Below are 7,004 nucleotides of genomic sequence, written 5' to 3' on the forward strand. Positions count from 1 at the left end.
TAAAGCCCTTTATGTGATGTCGCACAGACGTCCGACTGTGGCATTTCTTTTTAAAGCCCTTTCTGCGATGTCGCTCAGACGTCCGACTGTGGCATTTCTTTTAAAGCCCTTTATGTGATGTCGCTCAGACGTCCGACTGTGGCATTTCTTTTAAAGCCCTTTTTGCGATGTCGCTCAGACGTCCGACCGTGGCATTTCTTTTAAAAGCCCTTTATGTGGTGTCGCTAAGATGCCCGACTGTGGCATCATTTTCCTTATTTTTATTTGTTCACCTTTCGAGGCGTCGCTTCAGACACCCGATCGGTCCTTATTTGTGTTCTGTGGAATTTCAGGCGGACTACCGCCGTTTTCCCTTTTTACTTACCCGTTATGCCAGTTTTATTTATTGTGCATTAAGGAATTAATCATGTTGCATCCATGCATGCATTTGTTATATCTTACGTCCGAACTGTCTTGCGAGTACTTTCAAAGTACTCACTGGCTTGTTGATTTGGCCAGATGCTGACGAAGGCGATCTCATGGATGAAGAGTTCGATAGCGAGCCCGACACTTAGAGGAGTCCCAGTCAGTCTTGTGCGACCCTGGATTTGGCCACTGTTTTATATCCGCTTCCGCTACCAAATAAATTCATCGAGCCTCTCCTCGACGCTCGATGAGATGACAGACGTAGAGTCTTGTATTTCTCTCCCCGTTGTGTTTTTCCACCACCAGCCTATCCTTGAGTCAGTAGTATGTCTCCACACCACTGTGTTCTGTCCGCCATTATGTATGATTATTGGCGTGCTTGTAATAATTTGGTTGAGCAACCGTAGTTCGACCCTGTAATATATTTTATGCTACTGGCTTATTGTATCAAGAATTTGTCTGCCAGTGTGGAGGATTTCTCTCATATTGGACTTAAAAGATTGGCTTTTCAATAAATATTTTTATTGGAAAACCGGTCGTGACATTGACCCAGTCGTCGAAGGCACTCGACTGACGAAGGTATTGATGGATGGCGGCAGTGGGTTGAATATACTGTATGCAGAGACGCTCAAGGGAATGGGCATTCCGATGTCCAGGCTCAGCTCCAGCAACATGAGTTTTCATGGAGTCATCCCTGGAAAGAAGGCTGAGTCACTCGGCCAAATAGCTCTGGATGTAGTGTTCGGCGGCTCGAAGCATTTCCGCAAAGAGAAGCTAACATTTGAAGTCGTGGATTTCCAGAGCGCTTACCATGCCATTTTGGGAAGACCAGCCTATGCCCGCTTCATGGCTCGACCATGTTATGTGTACCTCAAATTAAAGATGCCTGGCCCCAAAGGCGTGATCACTATCACTGGTAGCCGGAAGAAGGCAGAAGAGTGTTTCCAGAAAGGCTCGAAGATTGCGGATGCCCAGATAACAGTGGTAGAGCTGGAAGGATACAAGAAAAATGCAGATCCGAGTGATTTGTTGCGGGCCAAGAAGCCCGCCACAGAGTCAGTGTTCCAGTCGTCTGGGGAGACGAAGCCAGTTCATATCCACCCGACTGACCCAAACGCAGCTCCGACCCATATTTCCACAACACTTGACTCTAAATAGGAAGAAGCGCTCATCCAGTTCCTCCGTGAGAACTGGGACATCTTTGCATGGAAGCCAGCTGACATGCCGGGTGTTCCCAGGGGGCTGGCTGAGCATCGCCTTAGAGTCGACTCAAAAGCGAAACATGTTAAAGAACATCTTCGACGGTCCGCCGTTCAGAAGAAAAAAGCCATTGGCGAGGAGGTGGCTCGGCTCCTTGCAGCAGAGTTTATCCGAGAGATATACCACTCCGAGTGGCTCGCCAATGTCGTCATGGTTCCCAAGAAGGACAACTCACTTCGCATGTGCATTGATTTCAAACATATCAATCGGGCCTGCCCAAAAGATCATTTTCCTCTCCCTCGCATCGACCAAATTGTCGACTCGACTGCGGGATGCGAGAGATTGTCTTTTTTAGACGCCTATTCCGGGTATCATCAGATCCGTTTGTATGGGCCTGGCGAAATCAAAACAGCTTTCATCACTCCGTTTGGGTGCTTCTACTATATCACCATGCCATTCGGTCTCAAGAATGCTGGAGCCACGTTCATGAGAATGATTCAAAAGTGTTTACTCACTCAAATCAGTCGGAATGTGGAAGCGTACATGGATGATATCATGGTCAAGTCACGAAAGGGTTCAGACCTGTTGACTGACCTAGTTGAAACATTTGCCAATCTCAGGAGATATGATATCAAGCTTAATCCATCAAAGTGCACATTCGGAGTACCTGGCGGAAAGTTACTCTGTTTTCTCGTTTCAGAACGAGGAATTGATGCTAACCCAAAAAAAGTTGGCACCATACTCCGAATGAAACGCCCTGTGCGTGTGCACGATGTCCAGAAGCTTACTGGATGCTTGGCCGCGTTAAGTCGATTCATCTCTCGCCTCGGTGAAAAGGCGTTGCCCCTTTACCGACTGATGAAGAAGGCAGACAAGTCCGAGTGGACTCCAGAAGTTGATGCAGCGTTTGCCGAGCTAAACTCTGCTCTCCACCCAGCCGGTGCTTGCTGCTCCAATCAGCAAAGAGCCTCTGTTGCTTTACATTGCAGCCACAGGACAGGTCGTCAGTATAGTACTTACGATCGAGTGGGAAGAGGAAGGGAAAACCTTCAAAGTTCAGCGCCCAGTGTATTATCTCTCTGAAGTTTTGACCCCATCGAAGCAAAGATATCCTCATTATCAGAAGCTCGTATATGGGATCTACATGACCATGAAGAAGGTTGCTCATTATTTCTCTGATCATGACATTACAGTCGTCAGCGACACACCATTGTCAGAGATTCTGCACAACAGAGATGCAACTAGTCGAGTGGCTAAATGGGCGATTGAACTCCTTCCCCTTGATATCAAATTTGAGGCAAAGAAAGCCATTAAGTCCCAGGCTATAGCAGATTTCCTTGCCGAGTGGATTGAGCAACAGCAGCCGACTCAAGTTCACTCGGAGCATTGGACCATGTTCTTTGATGGCTCTAAGATGTTAAATGGTTCTGGTGCTGGGGTTGTTTTGGTTTCCCCCTGAGGAGATAAGCTCAGATATGTGCTCCAAATCCACTTTGATTCCTCCAACAATGAAGCAGAATATGAAGCACTTTTGTATGGGTTGTGCATGGCCATTTCACTCGGTGTCCGTCGCCTTATGGTTTATGGCGACTCGGATTTGGTGGTCAATCAGGTGATGAAGGAGTGGGATGTTAGAAGCCCAGCCATGACTGGATACTGCAATGCAGTGAGGAAGCTCGAAAAGAAATTCGAAGGGTTAGAGCTCCACCATATACCCCGACTGAAAAATCAAGCGGCTGATGATTTGGCGAAGATAGGATCCAAGAGAGAAGCCATCCCCAGTGATGTGTTCTTGGAGCATATCCATACTCCATCAGTCATAGAAGATCCTTTTACCGACGAAGCTCCGCAACCTAAGAGTGTTACGAATCTGACTGAGGTTGAAGTCCCAGCAGTGGTCGACCTGATCATGGAAGCTTTAGTTATCACTCCCGATTGGACAGTACTGTATATCGCGTATATCTTGAGGAAAGAGCTCCCGGAGGACGAAGAAGAGGCTCGACAGATCGTTCGCTGATGTAAAGCCTTTACTATGATAAGGGGGCAGCTGTACAGAGAAAGCGCGACTGGAGTTGGTCAGAAATGCATAACACCGGAGGAAGGTCGAATAATCCTTGATGACATCCACTCGTGGACCTGTGGCCATCATGCGTCTTCCCGGACCATTGTGGCCAAAGCATACCGAGCCGGATTTTATTGGCCAAGAGCGAATGAAATGGCGAAGGAGATAGTCGACAAGTGTGAGGGATGTCAATTTTACTCCAATATGTCACACAAGCCCGCCTCAGCTTTAAAGACCATACCACTCGTTTGGCCCTTTGCAGTATGGTGGTTGGATATGGTCGGCCCTTTGAGAACAGGCAGAAGCGGTTTCACCCATGTGCTGGTAGCAGTCGACAAGTTCACCAAGTGGGTTGAGGCCAAACCCATTAAGAACCTCGATGCCGGTACTACTGTCAGCTTTATCAGAGAATTGATATTCAGATATGGAGTCCCGCACGGCATCATCACCGATAACGGGTCAAACTTTGATTCTGAAGAATTCAGAGCTTTCTGCACGTCTCAAGGCACACGAGTCGACTATGCTTCAGTCGCCCATCCACAGTCGAATGGACAGGCAGAGCGAGCCAACGGCTTGATTCTCAAAGGGTTGAAACCCCGTTTGATGCGTGATCACAAGCATGCGGCTGGTGCATGGGTCGACGAACTTCCCTCGGTGCTTTGGGGGTTAAGGACCACGCCTAACCGGTCGACTGGAAGAACTCCATTCTTCTTGGTCTACGGAGCTGAAGCAGTCTTGCCGAGTGACCTTCTCCACAATGCTCCTCGGGTCGAGCTCTACACCGAAGCTGAAGCAGAACAAGCACGGCAGGATGCAGTCGACCTTTTAGAGGAAGAAAGGGAGATGGCTCTGATCCGATCGACCAATTATCAACAAGACTTGCATCGCTTCCACGCCAACAACGTGAAGAGTCGAGCCTTCCAGGAAGGAGATTTGGTTCTCCGAGTGGATCAGTAGAAGCCACACAAGCTTGCTCCTTCTTGGGAACGTCCCTTCATCGTCACCAAGGTTCTCCACAATGGAGCATACCGTCTTTTCAATGTCGAGCATCAGATCGACGAGCCCCGATCTTGGAACGCGGAGCTTCTCCGCCCCTTTTACACTTAAGTATTCACTCGGATGAGTTGTAATAAAAGTACTTCTGTAGTTTATTTATCAAAGACAAGAGCTTTATAATTTTCCCAGTAATTGTTATTACTTTTGTCCACATAAAGCAATCCCCCAGTGGGCGGCTTGGCTGCGAATCTGATTCGCCTAAGTCTGTAAAAAAATCCTAACCGAGTGGTGAGCCAGCCTCCCACTCGAAGGCTTAGTTGCGAAATCCGTTTCGCCTAAGTTAAACAAAATCCTACCAAGTGGTAAGCCAGCCTTCCACTCGGAGGCTTAGCTGCAGTCCAAGTACTCGCCTAAGTTTTTGAAAATCCTACCGAGTGGTAAGCCAGCCTTCCACTCGGAGGCTTAGCTGCAGTCCAAGTACTCGCCTAAGTTTTTGAAAATCCTACCGAGTGGAAAGCCAGCCTTCCACTCGGAGGCTTAGCTGCAGTCCAAGTACTCGCCTAAGATAAACAAAATCCTACCGAGTGGTAAGCCAGCCTTCCATTCGGAGGCTTAGCTGCAGCATTGCGCTCGCCTAAGTTCAAATACAACGTGCGCTCTGCAAGGAGGACAAGACGCAGGTCGACTGCTACCCTCTCCTTCCGAGCTACGCCACAAATACAACATGCGCTCTGCAAGGAGGACGAGACGCAGGTCGACTGCTACCCTCTCCTTCCAAGCTACGCCACAAATACAACGTGCGCTCTGCAAGGAGGACGAGGTGCAGGTCAACTGCTACCTCCTTCTCCGGAGGTACGCCTTGAAAATCCTACCAAGTGAAGAGCAAACCTCCCACTCGGGGGCTTAGCTGCAGCCCAGTGCTCGCCTAAGTTTTTGAAAATCCTAATGAGTGGAGAACAAGCCTCCCACTCGGGGGCTTAGCTGCAGCCCAGTGCTCGCCTAAGTTTTTGAAAATCCTACCGAGTGGAGAGCAAACCTCCCACTCAGGGGCTTAGCTACAGCCTAGTGCTCGCCTAAGTTTTGGAAAATCCTACCGAGTGGAGAGCAAACCTCCCACTCGGGGGCTTAGCTGCAGCCCAGTGCTCGCCTAAGTTTTTGAAAATCCTACCGAGTGGAGAGCAAACCTCCCACTCGAGGGCTTAGCTGCGGCCCAATGCTCACCTAAGTTTTTGAAAATCTACCGAGTGGAGAGCAGACCTCCCACTCGGGGGCTTAGCTGCAGCCCAGTGCTCGCCTAAGTGTATTGGGGAACAAGTCGATTGCAATGAGCACCTCGCTTTAACCTGCAAAAGACACCTCAAACCAAATGCAAACATATTTAACGTCGAATCCAAGTTCGGATAACACCTAATGGAACCGAAAGTGCTCAGGCGCTAAGCCTGTTAAGGTTTGTCGGTTACAAAACTCACTCGGTATACTGAGGCAAATTTAAAGTATCAAGCTCAGAAGTTTTTTACCCCTCTTGTGGAGGGCTGGAAGGTGCAACAAACTCATCCAGGTTGATTCCATCTGAAATCCGAGTGGCAGCAGCGACGAAGGTCTCCATGAAAGATCGGAAATCATGCTTCTTGGTGTTAGCCACCCTAAGGGCCGCCAGCTTGTCTTCTCGTGCATCCTTGCAGTGAACGCGGACCAGAGACAGAGCAACATCTGTGCCACACCTGGCAGAAGACTTCTTCCACTCCTGCACTCGACTTGGGACCTCGGTCAGTCGAGTCATCAGAGACTCGAGGTCATTCTGGAGCGTCTCTCTTGGACAGAGTGTTGTGTCAATGCGAGAAGTTGCGACCTTCAGCCTTGCGAGATAGTCGACAACAGCAGCAACGCGAGATTCAAGCCGGAGCACATTCATGGCGACTTCATCTTTCACGGGAGAGTTGATGGGATCCAGGTTTATTTCCAGTCGACCAGTCTCCTCTTCAAAGTTCTGGCAAAATTCTGCAAGCACAACCACCGAGTCAAGACAACAGTCGGAGATCACAGTTAAAATGTCTGTTTGATACAAAAGATTACCTTCAAGCATGAGGAATAGCTTCTTGGCGAGTCCACCCAGATAAGCCTCCAGATCGTTCTTCTTCCCCACCAACTCATTGGCCTTGTCATTCAGGGCAATCTTGTCACTTTTCAATCGATTGACCTCCTTGTTGGCAGCATCAAGAGCAGCTTTCAGATTGGTGTTTTCTTCTTCAAGCTTGGTGACTGAAGCCAGCTTCTCATCTGCGAGCTTGGTCTTCTCTAAAGCCGCTTTCTACATCTCAGCCAAGTCAAGGTCTTTCTTCTT

The sequence above is a fragment of the Triticum dicoccoides genome, chromosome 6B (assembly GCF_002162155.2).
Source record: "Triticum dicoccoides isolate Atlit2015 ecotype Zavitan chromosome 6B, WEW_v2.0, whole genome shotgun sequence".
In the NCBI taxonomy this organism is placed as follows: domain Eukaryota; kingdom Viridiplantae; phylum Streptophyta; class Magnoliopsida; order Poales; family Poaceae; genus Triticum; species Triticum dicoccoides.